This window comes from Trachypithecus francoisi, unplaced genomic scaffold (assembly GCF_009764315.1).
Source record: "Trachypithecus francoisi isolate TF-2019V2 unplaced genomic scaffold, Tfra_2.0 Lachesis_group3, whole genome shotgun sequence".
NCBI classification, from domain to species: Eukaryota; Metazoa; Chordata; class Mammalia; order Primates; family Cercopithecidae; genus Trachypithecus; species Trachypithecus francoisi.
In genome coordinates this window covers 89,124,527-89,150,600 of record NW_022681468.1, presented here as the reverse complement: position 1 = coordinate 89,150,600, position 26,074 = coordinate 89,124,527, and the positions used below count along the sequence as shown (strand labels likewise).

Sequence of the window (26,074 nt, the reverse complement as noted above, 5' to 3'; positions counted from 1 at the left end):
CTTAGGTTGTTTTTCTTGAATAATTAAATAGTAGAAAGAAATCACATTTTAGAAACTTACAAAAATGAGTACTTTGTTAAAGTATTATATTCTGACATCAGTTTCATATGGCTATATATTTTTCTTATTATAACTTGACTGAAGAACAGCCCATTTAATGATTGATAATCTTTTAGTTTAGGAGAGTAGGAGAAAAGGGCCTGTTTATCCAACTGATGCAAAGTACCTTCAGTTTAAAACTTGTGTATGTGTAGGTGGGATGGGAATAGTAGAGTTTAATTCTCATTTTAAAATATAAACCTTGGTTAGTCTTCTGTAAGTCTTTTTCTTCTTTTCTCATCGTTATAGTTGGCCCTTTCTATCCATAGGTTCCTCATCTGTGGATCAACCAACTGTGGATAAAAAAATACCCTTTACTTCAAAACAATAAAAAATAACGCACCAATAAAAATTTTACATTGCATTAGATATTATACATATTCTAGAGATGATTCAAAATATAGGAGGATTTGTGTAGGTTGTATACAAATACCACACCATTTTTATATAAGAGACTTGAGTGTCTAGGATTTTGGTATCCATGGGGGATCCTGGAACCAATTTCCCACTCCACAGATACTAAGCAAGGATTTTACTTACATTTCTCATCTGTTTGTTTTGTTCATTAACTGCTGGAAACTGAGTGATATGAGGTAAAGCACTCATGCCCATAGCTGAGAACTATACTTTCTCTGAACCTCAGTGAGGACTGTGGGTATAACTTCATATGTTATATTTTGAGTCGTGTTTAAATTTTAGGGAATCGTCTGTGCTGCTTCCTCTACTGGTCTCTAAGGATGTAGTCAGTGTCTTATTCTTCATGACGGGCCTTCTGTAGTTCTATGGGTTGTGCCTGAGTTAATAACTGCTTGCTTAGGAGTTAACTCTTGAGTATTTAGATTGGAAATGCCCTTTCTTTTTGAATAGATTCATATGTTAACTGGCGAAGCTCAGATTCGAGATTTTCCTTACAATTCTGCTGCAGTAGAAATTGGAGGTTTGTCATAGGGATTGGACAGAATTTCTCCTGACTTTCTTTCATGTCCTAGAACTCCTTTGGACTACTACATTTAGGTCAGTGATCCGTTTTGAATTGATTTTTGTATATGGTGTGAGGTAAGGGTTGAAGTTTATTTCTTTGAATATAGATATCACATTGTTCCAGCAGTTTTTTGGAAAAGATTATATTTTCCCCTGTTGAATTGTCATGGCACATTGTTGAAAATTAATTGGCCATTATGTGTGGGTCTTTTTCAGAACTCTGTTCTGTTGATCTGTATATCTATCCTTATGACAATGCTTCATTGTCTTGATTACTGAAGCTTTATAGTAAGTCTTAAAATCTGGTAATGTAAATCCTCTAAGTTCTTCTATTTCAAAGTTGTTTCTTCTGTTCTCGATCCTTTTTATTTCTTTCTATGTAGTTTAGAATCAGCTTTTTAATTTCTCCAAAAAAAGCCTAACAGGATTTTGATTATGAATGTTTTTACCCTAGAGATCAATTTGGGAGAATTGACTTCTTAAGGATATTAGATCTTACTAATGCGTGAGCTTGGTACCTCTATTCATTTAAGTCGTCTTTACTTTTTCTCAGCAGTGTCTTGTAGTTTTCAGTGTAATGGTCTGACACATATTTTGTTAAATTCATTTCTAATTATTTTAATTTTATGTTATTATAAATGGGAATTTAAAAGAATATCATTTTCCAATTGATCCATGCTAGTATACAGAGGTAGAGTTGATTTTTATATAAAACTTTATAATTTGTAATATTGCTAAATTAATTATTAGTGCTAGTGGCTTTTTTGTAGATTTCTTCAAATAGTCTGTGTAGACCATTACCTTCTCTGTGAATAAAGACTATCTTGTTTCCTCCTTTTAAATTTATGCACCTTTTATTACTTTTGCTTGCTTTATTACACTGGTTGGTAGTCCCAGTGCAGTGTTGAATAGAAGTGGTGAGAACTAACATTCTTGCCTTACTTCTGATCTTAGGTGGAAAACTAAGTTTTTCACTAGCTCTTGGCAAGAGGTTGTTTTTTTTTTCCCCCTTCTCCTTTTCATGAATAGGTGTTGAATTTTGGTCGAATGTTTTTTCTGCATCTATCGACATGGTCACCTACCTCTCTTCCTGTTTGTCTATGCACATGTCAGTTATATTTTTGATTTTAAATATTGAACCAACCATTCATGTGTTCTTAGGATAATTATCACTTGGTCATGATGTGTTACACTTTTTGTATATTGCTGGATTCACTGGCTAAAATTGCGTTGACTCTTTTAAAAAGTCTACATTCGTAGAAGGCATTGGATTGTAGTTTTTGTCTGCTTTTGTGTATGTGTGTGTGTGGTGTGTGTGTGTGTGTGTGTCAGGGTAATGCTGGTCTCATAGAATGAGTTAAAATTTCTTGTTCTTGAAGACTTTGCATAGAATTAATGTTATTTCTTCTTTAGGTGTTTGGTAGAATTCACCAATGAAGACCTCTGGACCTGGAGGTTCTTTGTGGGAAGGTTTTAAACTGTTACCGGCGGTGAATCTGCATGGGTCTGCAGCAACCTCAGTTCTTGCCTTCTCAGAAGAAAGAATTCGACTGAGGGGCATAAGGCAGAAGGAGAGCCCGAGGCAAGTTTTAGAGCAGGAGTGAAAGTTTATTAAAAAGCTTTAGAACAGAAATGAAAGGAAGTAAAGAACACCTGGAAGAGGGCCAAGTGGGCAACTTGAGAGATCAGTGCGTGATTTGACTTTTGACTCAGGGTTTTATATGTTGGCATACTTCTGGGGTCTTGTGTCCCTTCTGCCCTGATTCTTCCCTTGGGATGGGCTGTCTGTATTCACAGTGGCCTAGCGCTTGGGAGGGGAGCCTGTGCAGTGTGTTTACTGGAGTCGTATGCAGGTTTCCTTGAAGTATTCTTCCCTTACCAGTCCAATGCCCTAGGAGGTCATATACCAGTTAAACGCCACCATTTTGCCTCTTACTGTACATGCTGGAGCCCACTCGTCCAACTCCTGAGATGTTATAGGGAAGCTGCTGATCATCGGCTTCAGGTGTTTTCTATCTGTTGGGAGACTGCCTTTCACTGGCATGAGCCGCGACCAATTATCATTTTAGAGAGACAGTTTAACAACTGCCTGACCATCAGCTGGTGGTTGCCTGACATTCCTGGTGTGTGTGTGTGTTTGGGGGGATGGGGAGCTTCTCCTGCCCTGCTCATGTCTGACCAGCTACCTAGTGTAACAAAACTATGAATTCAGTTTCTTTAACTGATACAGGGCTGTTTGGATTTATGTTAATTCTTGTTAAATAAGCTTTAGTTGTTTGTTTTTCAAGGAATTTGTCTATTTTATGTAAGTTGTCTAATTTATTGGCACGAAGTTGTATTTTAGAATCTCTATTCTTTTACATTTGAAGAATCTGTAGTGCTATCCCCTTTTTTGTTCCTGATATTTGGAAACCTCCTTCTTTTTCTAAGAGTATTTAATCTTTTAATTTTCCTTTGTTTTGCATCCTACAAAGTTAGTAATGTTGTATATTCATTTACATGGAGTTCAGAGTATTTTAAAATTTCCACTGTGATTTTTTTTCCTTGACCCATGTAATTTTCAAATATTTTGTTAATTTTTCAGATTTCTCTCTCTTACAGGTCTCTAATTTAATTCTACTGTAGTCCAAGAACATACTTTGTGTGATGTAAGTTCTTGTCAACTTGTTGAGATTTATTGTAAGGCACAGTTGTGGTGGTCTGTGTTAGTAAATTTTTTTTTTTTTTTTTTAAAGACAGTCTCACTCTGTTACCGAGACTGGAGTGCAGTGGCATGATCTTGGCTCACTACAACCTCCACCTCCTGGGTACAAGCAGTCCTCTGACCTCAGCCTCCTGATTAGCTGGGACTGCAGGCATGCGGCCATCACACCTGGCTAATTTGTTTTTGTGTGTGTGTGTTTTTGGTAGAGACGGGGTTTTGCCATGTTGACCAGGCTCGTCTTGAACTGCTGACCTCAAGTGATCTGTCTGCTTTGGCCTCCCAAAGTGCTGGGATTACAGGTGTGAGCCTCCGTGCCCAGCCAGTGTTAGTAAATGTTTTGTATGTACTTAAGAAGAATGTGCTAAGTGGAGTTTTCTAAAGATGTTAATTAACTAGGTCAAATTGGTTGATAGTGTTCTTTAAGACTTCTGTGTCCCTTTTGATTTTCTATTTGTTTCAATAATTTCTGAGAGAGGAGTGTTCAGATATTCAACTTTAATTGTGGATTTATTTTTCCTTTTACTGGTTCACATGTTTGGAGGCTGTGTTATTATTAGGTGCATGCGTAATAAGGGTTTTTACATTTTCTTGATGAATTAGGTCTTTGTCACTGTTAAATTTTGTGAAATAGTTTGTGAAATAGTTTGCATAGTTTCTGACAAAAAGTCTGCTGTTCTTACCTTTTGTTCCCTGTATGTAAGTTTTCTATTTTCTTTGGCTACTCTTAAGACTTTATTACTGGGCTTTAGTCATTTGATTATGATGGACCTTGTATGGTTTTCTTTGCAATAATGCCGCCTAGATTTTTTAGTTTATTGTTTAAAACCATATTTGGAAATGTTGGCCACTATTTCTTCAAATGTTTTTGTTTCCCCTGTAATTTTAGTTATATATTTGAAATATTGTCTCTCTTGGCACTGATACTGCTTTTGTTTTTCATTTTTTTCTTTCTGTGCTTTATTGGTTGGTTAATAGTACCATGCTTTTAAGTGCACTGATCTTTTCTTCTGCAATGAATAATCCCATCCAAGGTGTTTTTAATTTCTGAAAATCATTTTTCATCTCTGGAAGTTTTATTTCTTCATTATTCTCCTCATGTTCTTATTTTTCTTTCTCTTCTGTTACATAGTAGGTTTATTTATAATGATTTTTTAATGCCCTTGTCAGTTCCATTAACTTTATCATTTTTGGATCTCTTCATATTGATTGACTTTTATTACATGGGCCACATTTTTTTTGCCTCTTCTCATTCCCTGTAATGTTTGGATGCTAGACATTGTGATTTGACATTGTTGGGTGAAGGGTTTTTGTTGTTGTTGTTGTTTGTATCTTCTATATAGTGTTGGACTTTTTGTACATATATAAATTGGTATCAGCTGAATCTTTTTGTTTAAGCTTGTCAGTGTTGGTCCAGAGAAGCCTTTATTGTGGGGTTAATTTACTGCCTGTTAAGGTTATATCCTTTTATATCCTTTTGAGGGCTATACTCCATGCTCTTCTGAGGATTATTCTCAATTCAAAGTAATCCCAATCAATATTCCAAAAGTTTTGTTATTTGTCTGTTTTTGTGTTTTGTTATTTTGTTTTTGTTTCTTTTTTTTTTTTTTGTGGAGACAGAATCTTGCTCTGTCACTGATCCTGGAGTACAGTGGTGCAATCTCTGCTCACTGCAACCTCCACCTCTCAGGTTCAAGCTGTTCTCGTGCCTCATCCTCCCAAGTAGCTGGGACTACAGTCACGCATCACCACACCCAGCTTTTTTTTTTTTTTTTGGTTTATTGAGTAGAGACGGGGTTTTGCTATGTTGGCCAGGCTGGTCTCAAACTCCTGACATCAGGTGATCTGGCTGCCTTGGTCTCCCAGAGTGCTGGGATTGTAGGTGTGAACCGCTGTGTCCTGCCTCTGTTCCACTTTTAAAGATGTGTTCACTTTGAGCCAACCCAGATAATCCAAATTAATTTACCTATTTTAAGGACAAATGATTACCAACTTTAATTCCATCTGCAACCTTAATTCTTGTTTTCTATGTAATGTAACATATTCACAGGTTCTGGCAATTTAGGATATGGTTATCTTTCCTGTGTAATTATTCTGCCTATCACAGCTTCCAAAGTTGAACTGTATCGTGCAAGGTGAACATCCAAGCTACCAAGTGTTGAAAGCTTAGATTTGTTCAGCACATTTACAGACATTACATTCTTCTTTATGCCTGAAAGGTAAACCTTGTACATAAAGCATGAACAAGTAAATTGGTATGCTTTTTTTTGTAGGATTCTTGGCTCTGGGTCTAAGGAGCTTTACAGTACTTTTTTAGATTCTCGCAGGTTAAAAAAAAAAAAAAAAGCTGGGTGCAGTGTCTCATGTCTGTAATGTCAACACCTTGGGAGGCCGAAGATGGGTGGATCGCCGGAGCCTAGGAGTTTGAGACCAGCTTGGGCAACACGGCAAAACCTTGTCTCTACAAAAAATACAAAATTAGCCAGGCACGGTGGCACAGGCCTGTAGTCGCAGCCACCCAGCAGGCTGAGGTGGGAGGATAACTTGAGCCTGGGAGGCAGACGTTGTAGTGAGCCGAAATCACGCCCTGTGTTGGGTTTTAAAGGAAATTTTGTGACCCGAGAATAGCTAAAGTAGTCTTGAAAGAAGATCAAAGTGGAAGAACTTTCTCTATTAAAAACTTACATAAATCTACAGTCATTAATTTCATGAAATAAAACCACAAGTGTAAAAACAAAATAAATTAAATGCCTGGAAAAGGGTTCACATGTACACGGACACTTGCTTTACGACAAAACGCACACTTTAGAATAGTAGGGAAAGAATTATTCAATAAATCATCCTGGAACAAGTGATAATCTATATGGAAAGAAATGACTTATGTTCCATACCATATGCAAAAATCAGTTTAAGGATGATTTATATATTTCAACATGAAAGACAAAACTGGAACTTGTGGACACTAATATAGATGAACAGGTTCATGCTCTTTGGCCAGGAAAATATTTCTTAAAAAAAGTAAAAATGGCAAATATTAAAAAATTGATAATTTTGACTACCTTAAAATTAAGAAATTTTGTTCCTGCAAAGTCACCATTAAGAAAAGGGAGGCAAGCCAGAGCTGAGAAGATATTTGCAGTACCTTTAACAGACAAAAGACATGTATCAGAATGTTCAAAGCACTTCTACAAATCAATGTGACAGAGACAATGCAATAGAAAAATGGGCAAGAGACATGAAAAATACTTCACAAAAGAAATTCAGATATTTAAGAAACATGGGAAAAAAAGAGCTTAACCTTATTAATAACCTGGGAAATGCGAATTACAACTAGAAAGAGGCTCCATCATATGCCCACTAGAATGGCTGAAATTTTAAAAAGGAATTTATAGTACAAGTTTTTGAGAGGGTGTTAGGTTATGGGAACTCAGCCACTTTAAGAAACATCTTCACATTTACATACCTTGTGACCCATTAATTTCTTTTCATGGGTATACACTTGACTAATACATGTACATGTATGTGGAGAGATGTATTAAAGAACGTTGGTAGCTGTTTGTAATAGCCTCACACTCAATATGATGTTCATCATAGTTGGCTACATAAATAAAATCATGATACACTCATACAGTGGAGTACTTTACAGCTGTAAAAATGGAAGAACTACAGCTACAGATAAATATCACAAAATGTTTCTCAAATGAAGCCAGAAATCACACATTATGTGTGATTCCACTGATATAAAATAAAAACAAAATATGCAGAAATAAAACAGGTAAAATAAGCTATGATGTTTAGGGATCTGTGCTTATGCCATGAAACAGAAAATGAGTAACAACAAAAAAAAAGAAGAGAATTGCTACCACAATAATCAGGAAAATAGTTGACTCCTAGGTGTGGTGGAGGAGGGATTTAATGATTGTTGAATAGTGGGTGATTTTAGGAGTGCTCATATTCTCTTAGATCTGAATTGTAGCTTGAGTTTGTAATCAGTCCTTGAATTGCGAATTTTTGTTTTATGTATTTTTACATCTCTGATGTATACTCAAAATCATATTTTACTGAATAAATACAGATAAGGTTAGACTTAGAGCAGCATTTATACACAGGTTTGATTCAGATGATATGAGGTTAAAATGTTTTAATGTATTCGATATTTGAATCGTAATGTAGAGAACCGAGATTATTTCTGGTAATGATAATTCATCTTTTGTATGATTTAATTATTTGTAAAACTTTTTTTCCCCCAGTAGTTACGACATCCTGAGAAGTATTTGAGATAGGCATAAGTATCTGCGTTTTACAAATGAGGGAGCATTAATTTTGAGAGTGAGTTGTTGGTGGTAGAGGATTAGAATCTCATTTTCATTTCTATGCCTTGCCTTGCTGTATCCTTTATTTCTCTTTTGTGTCCCATGTGAAGACAGGACATTGTTCTTTATGTAGGAGTAATTAATCTGAGAATGAAAGACCATGGATGGAGGGGCTCTCCTCTTAACAGGGACAGTTTACAAAGTCTCCTTTCTAATGATTTTCATAATATTATGCTTATCTCTAAGGAGTTCAAGGTGCCCTGTGATTATATCTTCAATTCTTATAATCTCCTGCAGGAGTTTTGCGCCATAGTCTTGCTGTGCTTTATAGAAATGAATTGAGGTAGTAAAAGATGAATTACTGAAAATCAAATTATAATTCATTGATATTTGATATTTTATAGACTGGTCATCCAGATAAAAATTTTGAAGTTAGTAGTTTGGATGATTTACCATGATCAACTAATGGTTTATACAGTTTTAAAATAATCGTATGTCCTGTTTAAGGAGGCCCAACCTAAAAAATAATCGTATGTCCTGTTTAAGGAGGCCCAACTTAAAAAAACCCTGAACAACTTCTGCAGTTAAGGGAGTGATTATTGACATTACAAAAAAAATTGCTTCCAGTTTTAATCAAATTTAGTTAATTTCACTGTGAATGTAAGGTACTTGCACTGTATTTGCTATTCATTGTGTAAAACATGTTGCATATTTCACTAATAGGAATAGAGTCTAATAGGAATAGGCTGTGAACAGTTTACCCCTAAGCGTCTTTTGTTTTTCCCCATTCAGCTTTGAACGTCTCTAATCTAAAAACACTGTGTGGAAGCATACAAAAATATGTAACTTGTTATTAATCAGAGAAAGCCAAATTAAAAGATGCCATATTTTAAACCATGTTTTAGGTTTTTAGGTGATTTCTCCCCTCCTCCCATCCTGTTTTTATTTTGGTGTATTGACTATTTTACCTAAAACATAATAAATAAACACATGATAAAAAGTGATGTTTTGGGCGAGCGTGATGGCTCACGCCTGTAATGCCAGCACTTGGGGAGGCCGAGGTGGGTGGATCACCCGAGGTCAGGAGGTCGAGACTCAGCCTGGCCAACATGGTGAAACCCCGTCTCTACTAAAAATACAAAAAGTTAGCTGGGTGTGGTGGCAGGTGCCTGTAATCCCCACTACTTGGGAGGCTGAGGCAGGAGAATCACTTGAACCTGGGATGTGGAAGTTGCAGTGAGTTGAGATCATACCATTGGAATCCAGCCTGGGCAATAAGAGTGAAACTCCATCTCAAAAAAAAAAAAGAAAAAGAAAAAGTGCTATTTTGTTGTTTTGATTTTAGGCAAAGGTACCAATCAATATTCAGTATTTCAGTTGTCTTAACTTTTCTAACAAGTAGATAGTTTACAGGTATCATAGCTAGACCACAGCTAGTCTTTGCAAAGTTGGAAAAGGCCCCTCTGATTTTAAGTAAATAGTGGCTTCTGCTAGGGTTAGGGTGTTAGAAAGTGGAAGACAAGTTGGCTTTCAGACCCCACCTGCTTACTCTTGGCCCCAGGCCCATGTGCATGGCACAACATTGTTCATAATGGCTTTGGGTCATAGTGATTTCTTGCTCTCTTCTAGTTAGTATGAGATTATTTTTCTCAATGCTGTCTGAATTTTTGTACTTTTATTGATCCTATTTCTTGAATCAGATGTTAGTATTTTTGAATTTTACCTAAAAATGTATAATAACCTAATTGAATTCAGAACTTCATAAAATTAGTGTATTTGTAGGGTATGTTCTGCCTTTATGAAAGTTACGTAAAGCCAAACTGCACTTTCAAGTAATGACCATTAAGTCTATGAGCTTTATATTCAAAGTACAGTTTATGTTTTTGTTATCGAATCATTTCTTTATAGCTGTGATTGTGTTCATATAACATAATGTTGTATTTTTAAAACATATGATAATATAGCATGTACAATTCAGGCTCAAATGGAATACCTTAGTCATTTTCCATAAAATAATAGCTTATGATAGTCTCGGGCTAATTTAGAATTTGAAATTTTGCCTGGATTTAATTGTAAACATTAATTAAAACATATTAGTTTAGTGGGAACAAAGAAAAGTTTTCTTATATTAAAAGTAATTAGAAGATAATTCCATAAGGGTAAAGAGTCTGCCATTGTGTTACAAATTATAGGATAATTAACCTCAAGCATGACAAAGAGAGTATACAGTATGAGTGGGTTTTTAATTTATGTATTTTATAAGAAAATATATGGCATCATTTTTGTGTGTGGAATGTAGTTGCGTTGTCTCATATTAAAATTGGGATTAAAGTTACCTGGCATTTCTTGATTCTGGTTTTTCATAATTTTTTAGCAAAGTAGACAGCCACTTGGATTTCTTACTTATTTAGATCAATTTTTTTCCTTCTAATAGATACTATTTAGAGGACCCAGGGTATCATATTTAAATACAGTAAAGATTTTTAATTAACCTTCTTTTATATTACTGAAAGTGTTTGAAATCAAGAATCGTATAGAACACTGGTAGTGAACAATCCAAAAATGAAATTACAATAATTATAGTATTATCAAAATAATACAGTTCTTAGGAATAAATTTCACAAAAGACACAGAGCACCTGTACACTGAAAACTAGAAAGTATCATTGACAGAAATTAAAGAAGACCGAAATAAATGCAAAGATGTACCATCTTTATTGATTGGCAGATTTAATCTTGGTAAAATTGCAGTCATCCCAAATCAGCATATTTAACACAATTCCTATCAAAGTCCAGCTGGTCTTCTCCCGCTGCCAGAAATTGACAAACTGATCCTCAAATTCATACAGAAATTGAAGATACCTAGAATAGCCAAAACAGTCTTTAAAAAGAATAAAGTTGGAGGCCTCCCACTTTTGAATTTGAGAATTTACTACAAAGCTACTGTAACCTAGACAGTATGTTACTGGCATAAGGATAAACAAATCAATGGAACAGAATTAAGAGTCTAGAAATAAACCCTTGCATTTATGGCCGATTGATTTTTTTTAATTAAAAAAAATTTTCTTTTTTTACAATGATGCCAAGACAGTTCAATGGAGGGAAATAGCTTTTTTAACAAATGGTGTTCATACCCCTAACACCATATACAAGAATTGGCTCAAAGTGGATCAAATACTTAATGTAAGAGCTAAAACTATGTAGGCTAAGTCTTCATGATCCTGAATTTGGCGATGATTTCTTAGAAATAACCAAAGAGGAAATAGGTAAATTGGACTTCAGCAAAATTAAAAACATTTTGCTTCTAGGGACACTATCAAGAAAATGAGGCCAGGTGCGTTGGCTTATGCCTATAATCCCAGCACTTTGGGAGGCCGGGGTGGGCGGATCACTTGAGGTCAGGAGTTCGAGACCAACCTGGTCAACATGGTGAAACCCCATCCCTACTGAAAATACAGAAATTAGCCAGGCGTGGTGGCAGGCACTTGTAATCCCAGCTACTCAGGAGACTGAGGCAGGAGCATCATTTGAACCTGGGAGGTGGAGGTTGCAGTGAGCTGAGAGTGTGCTACTGCACTCCAGCCTGGGTGACAGAACACGACTCTGTTTCAAAAACAAAACAAAATAAAACAAAAAAAACTTGATGAGTGGGAGAAGGTATTTACAGATCACGTTTGTAAGTGTTAGTATCCAGAATATAAGAACTCTTATGTCTCAGCAATGAAAAGACAGTAAACCCAACTTCAAAAAGGATTTTCTCTGAAGAAGATAAGTAAATGACCAATAGGCACATGAAAAGATGCTTAATGTTATTAATTGTTATGGAAATGCAGAGTTAAAACCACAACATAAAACCACAACAGGATACCACTTCACATCCACCATGATAGCATAATAAAAAAGGACAGAAAATAACAAGTATTGGAGAGAATGTGGAGAAATTGGTATCCTCATGCTTTGCTGGTGGGAATGCGAAATGCTTCAGACTCGTTAGAGGGTAGTCTGGCAGTTCCTCCAAAAGTTAAATATTGTTAACATATGACCCAGCAGTTCTGCTCCTGGCAATATATCTGGGAGAATTTAAAGTATATGTCTGCACAAAAACTTGTGCACCATTATTCACAGCAGCATTATTCATAATAGTCAAAGTGGAATCAACTCAGATGCCCATCACCTGTTGAATGGGTAAATGAAATGTGGTGTATCCATACAGTACAACATTATTCAGCCAAAAAAGGATGAAGTACTGATTAATGTTATAACCCAGATGAACCTTGAAAACATCATGTTAAGTGAGAGAAGCCAGACACAAAAAGCTACAGATTGTATAATTTTATATTTCCAGAATAGGCAAATTACATAGAGACAGAAAGTAGATTAGTATTTGCTGGGGACTAGGGAGAGGAAGGAATGGGGAATACCTGCTAATGAATGTCAAATTTCTTTTTGGGATGATAAAAATGTTCTATAATTAGATAGTGGTAACAGTTGCACTGCTTTGTGAATACGATTTAAAAAAAAAAACACTGGGCTGGGCACTGTGGCTCACGCCTGTAATTACAGCACTTTGGGAGGCCGAGGCGGGTGGATCACGAGGTCAGGAGATCAGACCATCCTGGCTAACAGGGTGAAACCCCGTCTCTACTAAAGAATACAAAAAAAATTAGCTGGGCGTGGTGGCGGGCGCCTATAGTCCCAGCTACTCGGGAGGCTGAGGCAGGAGAATGGCGTGAACCCGGGAGGCGGAGCTTGCAGTGAGCCGAGATCATGCTGCTGCACTCCATCGTGGGCGACAGAGAGAGACTCTTCTCCAAAAACAAACAAAAAACACTGAATTATACACTTTTAAAAAGGTAAGTTTCACGGTATATGAACGCCATTCAAATACCATATTTAAATTCAATTTGAAAATCATATAGAATTGAAGACACCACCCTGAATAACACAGTGAGACCCTGTTTCTTCAAAAAAAATTTTTTTTTTAAAATTAGAGTCAGGGGCAGGGGAGAGGAGCTGAGATGAGAGGGTTGAGCTACGATTGCATTCCAATCTGGATAACTGAGTGGAAACCCTGTCTCTAAAAAATAAGAAAAGGAAAACAGTGGTATGCTTCTAATAAACTACTGCTATCAAACCTGGATACTTTAGACAGTAAAGGGTCTTACTTAATAATTACACCTGCATAATAGACATAAACTGGGATTTACCTGTCTCTGGTAAAGCAGAATGTATGTTCTCCCTACTTTGGTGTGTTGAAACTATTTTTCCTTCAGAAATGTGAAGAATATGAAATTCTTCTTGTATTCTTCTTTAGCAAGTGAAAAAAAAAAGGAAAAGACCAAGAAAACCATGTAATTCAAGGGAACGGGAGAGATACTTTTCTATGGAAATGAAGGACATAAATGTGTATATAAATTGCAGTGCGTAGATATAATACAGTCAGGAGTTGATTCATTTGTATGATTTTGCTACTTTTGCACATAGCCAATCAGTGTTTGAATAAGGAGTTTAATATTGTAATATAATAAAACAGAGGCTGTGAACTGAAGATGTACATCATCATAATCTGTGGAGGTTTTAAAAAGTACTCTTGCTTGGATATTAGTCTCAATTATGATTTGATAGTTTTATTGTGGGTCTAGGGCAAGTTTGTGCATGCAGAGTATATGTTTTAGTTCCTCATTTGAATCCGGTATCCTTTTAAATTGAGAACCACTGCATTAAATCAGTGAGTTTTATTGATCCATTTATTGAACTATCTAGTTATTGTTTTTTTTTGTTTGTTTGTTTGTTTTGAGACGGAGTCTTGCTGTGTCGCCCAGGCTGGAGTGCAGTGGCGCGATCTCGGCTCACTGCAAGCTCCGCCTCCCAGGTTCACGCCATTCTCCCTCCTCAGCCTCCGAGTAGCTGGGACTACAGGCGCCCGCCACCACGCCCGGCTAGTTTTTTGTATTTTTAATAGAGACGGGGTTTCACCCTGTTAGCCAGGATGGTCTTGATCTCCTGACCTCGTGATCCACCCGCCTCGGCCTCCCAAAGTGCTGGGATTACAGGCTTGAGCCACCGCGGCCGGCCTAGTTATTGTTTTATGCAACAATAGTAAATGGCAGTAGGAACTGAGAGAACCTCAATCTAAACTATACACACTTTAACAGTCCCCCCAGCCACCCCTCCTAGGGTCATCCCTGTGGGTAATCTAGCAATTGTGATTCCTCTAAGTCTTTAATAATTGAGGTTGAGAGGAATCATTTCTTTCAAGGTACCATTTTTTAAAGGTACCTTGAAGCAGGAGTAGTAGGGGGAAGTGAAAAGCTGAAGTTCCTTTGCAAATGCTTGAAACTACGGTATATTAGTGGAAGGCAGGGAAAGGTTATCGGTGTTGATATGCAGAGCAGGAGGGATTGGGAAATGGAGACCTTTGAGGAGGTCAGAACTCTTAAGTTAGCTGATAACTGCTCAAGGCATTTGTATTTTGACAGCCTATTGTAGCATCAGATGAATTGCCTTTTAAAGGTAACTATTGCAATGTAATGGTCCTTCCACATGCTCTAGTTTCCCTTGTGCAACCATACACAACTTAGTAGAAATTGTTTTAATATTCTGCTACTGAAAAGTACCATAAACTTAAGAAATTGGAGTTAGATGGCTCCTTGAAGGTTTTATCACATCAGTGACATTTTTGACCACTATTTAAATAGTTCCAGTGGTGATAATGTACTATTATGGAAAAAGACATGATATTAGCACCAAAATTTCAATTCTGTCTCCTTGTGTGACTTAGGGTGAGTACTAATTGTTTTGACTCGCAGTTGCTTCATTCAGGAGGTGGAGCAGATGCCATCTACCTCACAGGGTTATTCTTACTGTTACATGAGATAATATATATTAAGGTCTAACACAGCTACTGATAATGTAGAAGATATTTAATATTAAGTTACCTTCCCTTCTGCAGTTCAGTGAAGAATAACTTCTTTTTTTTTTTTTTTTTTTTTAGAGATGAGGTTTCACTATGTTGCCCAGGCTGGTCTTGAACTTCTGAGCTCAAGTGATCTCTCACCTCACTCTCCCAAAGGCCAGGATTACAAGCATGAGTCACCGTGCCAAGCCCAACAATAACTTATAACTCCAAAAAATTGGTTCTTAGAGAATGTCCAACAGCCTGAGCTTGTGAAATCTCATACTTTGACTTTTGCTTTCATTCGTTAAGCAACTATGGTAGCAGCTGAGGTTATAGGAGTAAATACAGCAGACTTGATCTTCTCCCTTGGTTACAGTTTGGTTGGGGGAAAAGAAATTAAACATTTAATTGTATAAGGAAGTAATTACAGTTGAGGTAAATGCTGTAAGAGAGAAGTACAGTCTGTTAGGAAAGTATTAAAAATCCTAACATAGTTTGGATGTTAGGGAACATTTCATTGGGGAAATAATGGTAATACTGAGACACAAAGGATGGATAGGACTGTCAGTGAGGAGAAGGGCTTGGGATAAGACCTACTGAGAGAAAGCAAGGTGGTAGTATGTGTGAAGGCCCTGAAACAGAAAGGAGTTAAGAGCTTTCTAAGTACATAACAGCCTGTGTCAAGAATCTTGCTGGGCAAGGGGAAGCGTGGCATGGAATGAGGAGTTCCTTGAGTAGAGGAGTGACAGGATAAGGCAGGGCCTTCTAGGCCGTGTTAAAGGCTTGGGCTTTTAAGAACAGTGATAAGTGACACGATTATATTGGCATGTTAAAAGGTTGCTGTAATGAAATGAGGAAATTGCATTGGAGGGAAATAAAAGTGCCTGCTGAGACCAGTTAGGGGACTGTTGCAATGCTTAGGCTAAAGGTGAACAGTGGCTGGTACAGAAAAGGAATAGGCTGGGTGTGTTTGGTTTAAGAAAATGTTGGGTTTTGAGATACCTGTGGGACATCTAAGTTGAGTAGCTGAGAATGTGGTTGGATATAGCCAGTTAGGGTAGTGATGTAGCTCTGGCTGAGGCCTTTGCAGTAGGCTGATAAGCTGAGTTTCTGGTATTTGTCTTTTATGCAGACTTCACAGGAACTTGAGTGCATGTGTTGTGAGTGTTTTTATTCTTGTTTATTTACAGTTTTTAATATTAAGTATGATTATCACTTTATTAGGTAATGGTTATTGCATTATTTTACAGCTTTTAATATTAAGTAATGGTAATAATAATGACTAACATTATTGAGCACATGTGCAGATTACTAGGCCAAATACTTTATGTGTGTTCTCTCTCAATCTTTACAAGCTTATGAGCATTATCATTAGTCCAGTATTTTAAAGATTTGGCATCTGAAGCCTAGAAAATTGAGTAACTTCCTCAAGGCAACACATGTAGTAAGTGGTGGAGCTGAGGTTTGAATCTAGGCGGGCATGCTACAGAACCTGTCCTGTTAACCACTACCATATGCCACTTCTCTGTGAAATCTGAACCAACCAACCAAACAAAACAGAATGACTGAGAAACCGTTTGTTTGAACTTCCGTAGAAGTATTGAACTTCTACGGAAGACCTGTGTATACTGCACATTGTACCATAAATAATTTGATACAGTTTCTTATTTACATCAACATTTACATGGCCTGTGAAGTATGGTTTTTGCCTCATTTTAAAAATGAAGAAACTGTGGCTGAGCAAGTAAGTGACTTGGTCAAGATCACTAATAGCTATTTAGTGGAACTTGGATTCAAAATGGACTCTTTTATGTTACACTACTTAAAAATAAAAACTGTGTTGACTTAAAAATAAGAAAATTTCGCTGGGGAACACAATTAGGTTCTCAAATGTCAAACCACAGTCAGTCTCGTTCTTAAAAAAAAATTAGATCTCAATGTTTAAACTTATAGATTGAACTTAGAGAACAAACAGCTGAGAAAATTGAAATACTTAAAAATAAATAATAGATATTTTACATGTATACAAAGTAAAGACTTCTTTATTGTTAGAAAAGGTAAAATGAGAAAATATTTTCGAGGAAATATGTATCCATTTTATAATATCTGTGAATAAATTAGACAAAATTACAGTATTGATATCTTGACTAGGTTTTTTTTGTCAGTTAATTGTTAGCATTTGTGTAGGACTGCATCTTAATCTTGCTGTATTCACTCCATCCTTTAAATTTCTCCTGTTTCTTCCTTAGTTTTGAGAAGACAAACGGAATTGAAGTCAATGAGGCGACATGGTATAATGCATCTTAAGTATTGGCTTCTTTTAGCATCAGAGTTCAGACTTATCTTACCAGTACTTTCTACTGCCTACTAAAAAGTAGTGAGAGGCAATTAAGCATAGTATTAACAGTGTAGCTCCTTTGGGATCTGGCTTTTGGAATACTCGGTTTTCAGTAAGCCCTTTACAGAGAGATCTAATCTTAGGTATATACTAAAATATATATATCACCTATCATGTGCCTTCCACCTTTTTACTGACAGTTGATGACAAGGGACATCTTTTGGGTACTGAATACCTATAATGTTATACTTGGTTTTCTTTCGGTCGATGGGTACACCATTGAGAGCTGTGGCCATGGGGCTTCTTATTACAGTAAGAAAAAGCCTATCTCCTGATGCTTGCAGAACCTGTCTGAAACAGATAATTGGGTTTTGATTGGTTGGCTGGATGTGAGAGAATTTTTAAGCAGTCTTACAAGGTGCTTTTGATTTTAGGAAGCCAAATCAACACGTTACTCTTCCACTGTCTCCTGCCTTGTCTTTGTTCCAGTCATTTATTAATTTGTCTTTTTTCATATGATTATGATCTATGTATCTTACAAGAATTGCTTGCTCTTCTTTGAATGCTATCTTCTGTCACCCAGCACTGCTGCTGTTCAGCATTTTTTGAGGACGTAACTCACACATCATTTTTTCTTAGAAAGACTGCCATATTGAGTTACCTATAGCATATCAGAAACAGTCAACTTCAGAACTGTATGAGAAGTTTCATTTTTAAGGCCATATGTGTGGTTTTTTTTTTTTTTTTTTGGCATGGTCTGTATTTATTTGTGAGATATCTTTGCTATTTCTAGCCTTCAGTATCATTTGGCATTTTGATTTAGATGATTTTGGTCTTGGAACTTGAGATATGTTATTAGTAAAGTTTTTATGGCTCGAATAGAAATTATAAGATGAAATGACAGTTCAGAGAAAGAATATTTATGACTTGATATGAAAGTGACCTACTAAAACATTTTTGAATGATCTGTAATCTCCTTGTCCTTTTGGAAACATTATAATCAGCTCTTAAATTTTCAGCATGTATGTATCAGGATGCTTTCTGCTGCAAGTAACAGAGAGGCTAATCAAAACAGGAAAGATTTTGTCATCTCATATAATGAGAAGTACAGTTGGGTGATTCCAGGGTTGGTTAACTCTAGTCCCTCTTTCATCTTTTCTTGGTTATTTTCATTTTCTGCTACTCTTTCATTCTAAATTTTTTTGTTAAATTGCCCATGACTATTAGCATAGTCTCTAAGCAGTGTGTGGTTGACATAAACTGTGTTTATGCCTCTGGGGGGAAGAAGCAGTGGTCATAGGCTTCTTTGCTCTGAATTGTTTCTAATGATTCTAGTATATTTTCTGTTTCGTCTTTTATTCTCATAGTTGAACCCAAAGGAATATAAATTGTTGCCTAGATACCTAACAGTGTTTATTTGTAAATAGCATGTAAACATTTAATGAAATGAACTTTAAAAAAGCACAGAAAGTCAGTGTTTCTCTCTGTAGTCAGAAGCCCCACAGACAACAAAGCATCCTGTCAGTAAATCCATTGCACTTACTGTGATGTCCCTTGAGTTGTAAAGCATATTAATCTTTGCTTAGCAGAGATTATAATCTTCAAATAATATTACATATTTCGTTTTTAGAAGTGCTTTATAGATATTAGAACCATGGAATGTTAGAGCTGAAATACTGGGTACTGTTTGTAGAGTACTTTAAATGTGCTTGGCACTTAGTTTTACACACATCAATGTGTTTATTCTTCAGAATAGCCACATAACATATATGTTATTATTATCGTCCTTATTTTACAGTTAGACATAGAGAAGTCAAATGACCTTTCCAAGATCACACAGTAGCAAAGCCAGAATACAACTAATGATGGCTTCTCATCACATTTAAAATGAACTCTGTCTCTCTTGGAATCTGACCTCTACCTACCTGTATGGTAGTTTTTTGTTTGTTTGTTTTTCATTTTCTTACAAATGCCCTATGCTTAATCTAGTCGATAACTCCTTGTGGTTTTATGCAAATTTGATGTCCTGTTCTTTCATACCGTGTACCCTCTATCCCAAAAAACATTAACAGACTTGAAATCAATTAATAATAATCAAACAAAAGTCTTACTTGCTCCCTCCTTTATTATATTAGTAAATTACATACCTGTTTGTCACTGAATGTGGCACTATATTGACATTTATTCATGTAGCTCTCTTGAAGGTAGAAAGATTTTTTAAAAATTTGTCTGTTTCTTGAGTGTTTAGTATTTTGTTCAATGCTTAATATTTGTGACGTGTATATTTTGTACTGAACTTTGTGACTTTGAGACTGTTAATTCTTAATCTCAGTTTCTTTTGCCTATGAAATGTGAATAATTTGGACTAGAATCCCTGCTCTTCTGTTAACCTTTTACAATTTAGAGTTTTTTGTTCAGTTTATAAAAGAAAGCCATATCAAGCTTTAGATTTTAAGGCTGCTTTCATAGTATTAACAAAGGATATTAATACATATTAGACTTCACAGTGAAATTCAGTAGAAAAAATGAAGTCAGTATGAACTAATAATGAAAAAAAGCAGAGTTGCAGAAACATAAGTATAGTGTGTTACTTTTGTGTAAGTAAAATGGATAAATAAGAAAGCACACATGTATCTTCTTACATTTGTAGAAAAGAAACACAGTAAGGATAAATCAGTAAGCACTGAAATTGGTTACCTACAAGGGGGAGGTAGGGGAAAGTGTCCATTCTTTGATTATACATTTTAATATAGTTTGGACTTGGAGACGCATGTTAACGTTCTATGTATTTAAAAAAAATTTTAACGGCCGGGCGCGGTGACCCAAGCCTGTAATCCCAGCACTTTGGGAGGCCAAGACGGGTGGATCACGAGGTCAGGAGATCGAGACTATCCTGGCTAACACGGTGAAACCCCGTCTCTACTAAAAAATACAAAAAACTAGCCGGGCGAGGTGGTGGGCCCCTGTAGTCCCAGCTACTCGGGAGGCTGAGGCAGGAGAATGGCATAAACCCGGGAGGCAGAGCTTGCAGTGAGCTGAGATCCGGCCACTGCACTCCAGCCTGGACAACCGAGCAAGACCCCGTCTCAAAAAAAAAAAAAAAAAAAAAGAAATTTTTTTTTAGAAAGGATGAGGGAGAAACATCCTAAAACTAAATGCAAGCAGATACTAACCCAACTGTATTGTCAGTGAGTAACAGTCTTAATGGGGGGCAAAGGGAGCAAACAAACTGATCCATCTAAATTTTGAACATAGATTTTTACTATATCCCCTTAGTCTATGGGGAAAAAACTGCAAACAAATCTGGAGCTCTTTTTTAGTGATTTTTGTTGTTGTTTTTGTAATGATATAAATGAGACAATTCTGAAACAATTGTATAGGTGTTGTAGGCAGTGCTTCTCAACCGGGGCAGTTTTCACCCCGTGGGGACATTTGGCAATGTCTGGAGATATTCTGGATTGGTCATGACTTAGAGGGAGGTGCTACTGTCTGTCATCTAGTGGATAGTGGTGAGGTTATGTTACTAAACATTGCACAATACACAGGACCTCCCAACACCTCCCCACCAAATCAAGAATTATATCTGGTCCAAAATGTCAATAGTGTCACCTTTAAGAAACTCCAGGCCAGACATGTGGCTCACACCTATAATCTAAGCACTGTGGGAGGTTGAGGAGGGTGGATCACTTGAGCTTAGGAGTTTGAGACCAGCCTGGTCAGCGTGGTGAAACCTCATCTCTACTAAAAATAAAAAAAATTTGCTGGGCATGGTAGCATGAGACTGTGGTCCCAGCAACTCGGGAGGCTGAGGCGGAGAATTGCTTGAACCCAGGAGGTGGAGGTTGCAGTGAGCCAAGATCGCTCCACTGCACTCCAGCCTAGGGAACAGAGTGAGAACCTGTCTCAAAAAAAATAAAATAAAATAAATAAATAAGTAAATAAATAAATAAAATACATAAATAAAATAAAATAACCAAAGAAACTCTGGATTAAGGAAATGAACAAATGCACTGATGTTGGTACAAGCTAGGGTTCTTAATGATGGGAGAAGGGAAGTTCTGGAATATAGAAATGGAAAGGCAGAGAAAAGAATCTTGTGAGAATTGGAGGTATCAATATGAAGATGTATTCATAGTATATTTATATATTTCGCAGAAATGGCCAGGCCGCAGTGGCACCACCCAGATCTTGATTTCTAAATATTTCCCAGTGAAGGGAACCAGAAACACTTGGATAAATAAATGGCTGATTATAGGGATGACTCAGGAAGGTACCAGATCAGTCTGGAACATCTTGTTGGACCAGAAAGTAAGGAAATGCTTTTTTTTTTTTCAAAAAAAAAAAAAAAACCCACAGGACCCAGCTTGAGGGAAATCTCACTGGCCAAATCAGGGATCATTTGAATGTCAAAATAGGTGAGGATAGCAATAGGTTATAGCCATTAAATAAAAGAGGAATACTTAAATTTATATGTATAATAAATGGATAAATATTTAAATAAAATGGAAGAGAGGAAAGGACTTGTCTTTACAGTTAATCAATGTGGAAGGAGTAGTAGAATTGAAAAATTATTTTGTAATTGTCATGGTATTGATTGGTTCAGGCAAAAATCATCCAACAGTTCTAAATCCAAGGGGACAGCTTGATGCGGAGTAAGATCTTTTTATGGTTTTAACATGTCTTCTCACAGATTGCTGATTATTTGCAAGAGGAAAAGAGGTTTTATATAGCAGAGAAAGCTGATGACACCTTAATCAAGTGATCAAAATAAGTATCAGTGAAAGGTAGATAGGTACCAAATGCCTCTGGATATGTTACCCTAAGAATGATCGAGAATCACTTGTGTAGTATTTTGGCTGGAACAGTCCTAAACTGAGGAATATTTTGTGCTTATATTCTTGAAAATGTCAGTGTCACAAAAGAGAAAGGCCAAGAAACTGCTCTAGATTACAGGAGACTAAAGTGATTACAACTAAATGTAATATATGATCCTGAGTCGATCCTGTTACTGAAGAGGGTAAAAAATGCCCTAAAGAACATTATTGGGATAAGTGACAAAATTGCAATTATGGCCTGCACTTTAAAGTATTGCAGCAATGTTATATTTATTGAATTTGATGACTGTGCTGTGGTTATCTTTATATTAGAGAATATTCTTCTCAGGAAATTTACACTTTAAATATTGAGGTGTAAAAGAGCGTGATATATGCAACTTACCCACAAGTGGTTCAGAATAATATTTATTTATATATTTTTATATCGATGTGTAGTACATATACACATAAACATACCCATGAGAGTGAGAAGAGAGAGAATGAAAGTTAATGAAAAAATGTTAAAAATTGGTGAATCTAGGGTAATAGGCATTCTCTATACTGTTCTTACAACTTTTCAGTAAATTTGAAATTATTTTTAAAATACAAAGTTAACACTTGTAAGTTAAAAAGTAAAACAAAAAATTTTTCTAAATGGTTGCAAATATGTGTATACTGGCGAAAGACAAGCTTTATATTTTCAGGCATGTGTGAAAGTTAAATTGTGAAAGGATAGGTATACTGGATCTGCATTCCAAAGTATGAGCAAACAGGAGGTGGCAGCACTTGGAGCTTGAAAGATTATAACACCTCTGGCATGGCTGTTGAGGATGGAAGGGGGAAGGAGGAAAAGAACCAGGCTATGAGAGCAGTGGTGGGTTTCTTTATGTCGCTGGGGTTTGTAGTCAGTGCTTCTTTGGCAGCAGTGAGATGAGGATTTCTGTGGTAGGGCTGGGAAAGTGGCAGCCAGACTACTTACCCTGGGAGAGCCCTGGATCTATGGTTCCTGGGCAAGGCTGGTGCGTTGCGCCTGAGACTAGCTGCTCTGAAAACCCATGCAGGGCTTTAGCTTCTCACCCCCCATGAAGGCAGCAGAATACAGTGGTTGGAGTGCTCGTCTGGAGTAACACAGACCTGAGTTGTCTTGGCTTCAGTACTTAGCATCTGTGACCTTGGCGGGGTGATATTTACTGCCTAGGCTTCAGTTATTTTTCAGATTTAAAATGGGAATAATAATAATGCCTGTCTTATAAAGAGGTTGTAAGAATTTAAAAAGTTATGTGTAAAGTGCATTGCTGTTGTTAACTGTGCAGCAGGGCCCTAGAAAACCTTTATTTCTCCATTCAGCCAACTGATTACTCATTTTGTTTTCAGATCATAAATGTTAATGTGTTCTATACCATGATTGAAAATGTATGTGTTAGTATTGTAGTAATACTGTCTTTCGGATCCCTTTCCTCAAAATATTTACAAATGTATGGTATTTTATTCTGACCTCATGTGGTACATATAATGCATATAATTTGATTTTCCTGTTATAAAAAGTCACTTTTACTTAGAAATTGTCAGGTACCAAAGGTTATACAACTAGTTTAGTGACAGGTTTGGGGCTGGGATCCAGGTTTTCTCACTTGGCTTGCAATAAACCTTCTCAGTCAGGTTGTGAAGAAAGAGTAACTGGAAATTGCACAAGATAGTAAAGTAGAAGCAACATTTCAGTAATGTCTAAAGTTCATCCTTGATTGTTTTCTGGCATTCAGGATTTTTTCTTCTTAATTTTCAAAGCATCCATTAGTTCTTGTTTTGTAGTAACTTTTTTTCTTACCACAACAATGGTATATATTTTAGGAAAAATGAAAATAATTTTTTAAATTGTCCTTAAGTTATTACTTTAAATAACTTGAGTATATGCTGTTAGTCTTTTATCTGTGAACACAATATCTACAGAATTTGTTTCTTTGACTTTTATTTTTGGTTCAGGAGTACGTGTGTATGTTTGTTACATGAGTAAATTGTGTGTCACCAGGGCTTTGTGTGTGAATATTCATGTCACCCAAATAGTAAGCACAGTAGGTGATAGTTGTTTAATCTTTACCCCCCTCTTGCGCTCCTCCCTCTAGTAGTCTGCAGTGTTTGTTCTCAACTTTGTGTCTATATACACTCAGTGTTTAGCTCTCACTTATAAGTGAGAACATGTGGTATTTGGTTTTCTGTTCCTGTGTTAATTCGCTTAGGATGATGACTTCCAGCTGCATCTATGTTGCTGCAAAGGACACGATTTTGTTCTTTTTATGACTGTGTAGTGTTCCATGGTGTATATGCATCACATTTTCTTTACCCATTCCACTGTTGATGGACATCTAGGTTAATTTTATGTCTTTGTTCTCGTGAATAGTATTACGATAAAATGTACATGTGTCTTTTTGGTAGATTAGTTCATCTTCCTTTGGGTATATACCCAGTAATGGAATTGCTGGGTCAAATGGTAGTTCTGTCTTAAGTTCTTTGAGAAATCTCCAAACTGCTCTCCACAGTGGCTAAACTAATTTATATTCTCACGAACAATGTGTAAATATTCCCCTTTCTCTGTAATCTCACAAACACCTTTTTTTTGTTTGTTTGTTTTGTTTTTTTTGGAGACAGAGTCTTGCTCTATCCCCCAGGCTGAAGTGCAGTGTTGTGATCTCAGTTCACTGCAGCCTCCGCCTCCAGGTTCAAGTGATTCTCATGCCTCAGCCTCCCGAGTAGCTGGGATTGCAGGTGCCTGCCACCACGGCTGGCAGATGTTTCTATTTTTAGTAGAAACGGGGTTTCACCATGTTGGCCAGGCTGGTCTTGAACTCTGGACCTCAGGTAATCTGCCCTTCTTGGCCTCCCAAAGCTCTGGGATTACAGGCGTGAGCGACTGCACCCGGCCAACCTCACCAACATCTATCTACAGAATATTTAAAAACAAAACTAGAATTACATTTTTTCTACCCACAACAATACATTGTGAACATTTATTGTACAGTGTTTAGCCTTTTTAATGACTACAGCACTGTATGGACAGGCCATCTTTGTAGGCTTTTATATTATTCCCTTGCCATATATTCACTCTTTTGATTGTGTTGGGGTGAACGTCTTTATTTGTATATTTTTTTCTTAATTTTTATAAAATTTTTTCTTAATTTTCATAATTTTTTTTTCTTAGACTAAATTCTTGAAAGTAGAATGGATTTTTCAGGGGAAGCTGAAATTCATTTCTTTTTGAAATACTAAGTTTTTAAATGTTGCCCAAATTGTTTAAAAACTTTACATCTGCAGGATGATTTGGGGGCCCTTCATTTGCAACAGTAGTAAGTGTTTCTGTTCCTTGGGGCTGAGTTTGCTGTTTTCATTTTACATTCTGTCCCTTTAATGTTGTCTATATGCCCAAGACTCCCAATGCTCATTTTTAGCCCCGATGTATGAGTTTTATGTCTAGTTTCCTGTTTGACATTTTCACTTGTCCATGACCATCTCAAGTTTAGTGTGTCCAAAATTAAATCCTTAAGTTCCACTCTTAAAAAAGTAGTGGATCCTTAAAGGTTTTCTTTTGATAGAGATGCCTGTTTATTTCTTGAAAGAGTTCAGTTGTTGATTGTACATAATCATTTTTATTCAAAAAATCATTTGCTAGTTTAAAAAATTTTTAATGTGTAGTTGATTGGCCAGAGTCATCAAAATGGGGTGTTCTGATGAACTCAATGATTGACGTTAATAAGGACTCAGTTTAAAAAGTAAAGTTTACCCCCTGTTTAAAGTCCATGCGCTTAAAATATTATTTACTTAAGCAACAAGGTTCTTTCAAACAGTAAACAAAATTGAGTTTAAAAGACTATGAACATTTGTGATCAGTATTAGTACTAAATTGGTCTGAATATGAGTGCTAGATTCTATGATACCTTTT

The 26,074-nt window shown here is 36.4% G+C and overlaps 1 protein-coding gene across 12 annotated transcripts in view; it reads left to right on the top strand.

The window, feature by feature from the left end:
* MEF2A (myocyte enhancer factor 2A) overlaps nt 1-26,074 on the top strand; it is a 162,309-nt gene that overhangs the window by 34,717 nt on the left and 101,518 nt on the right. The window lies entirely within an intron of this gene.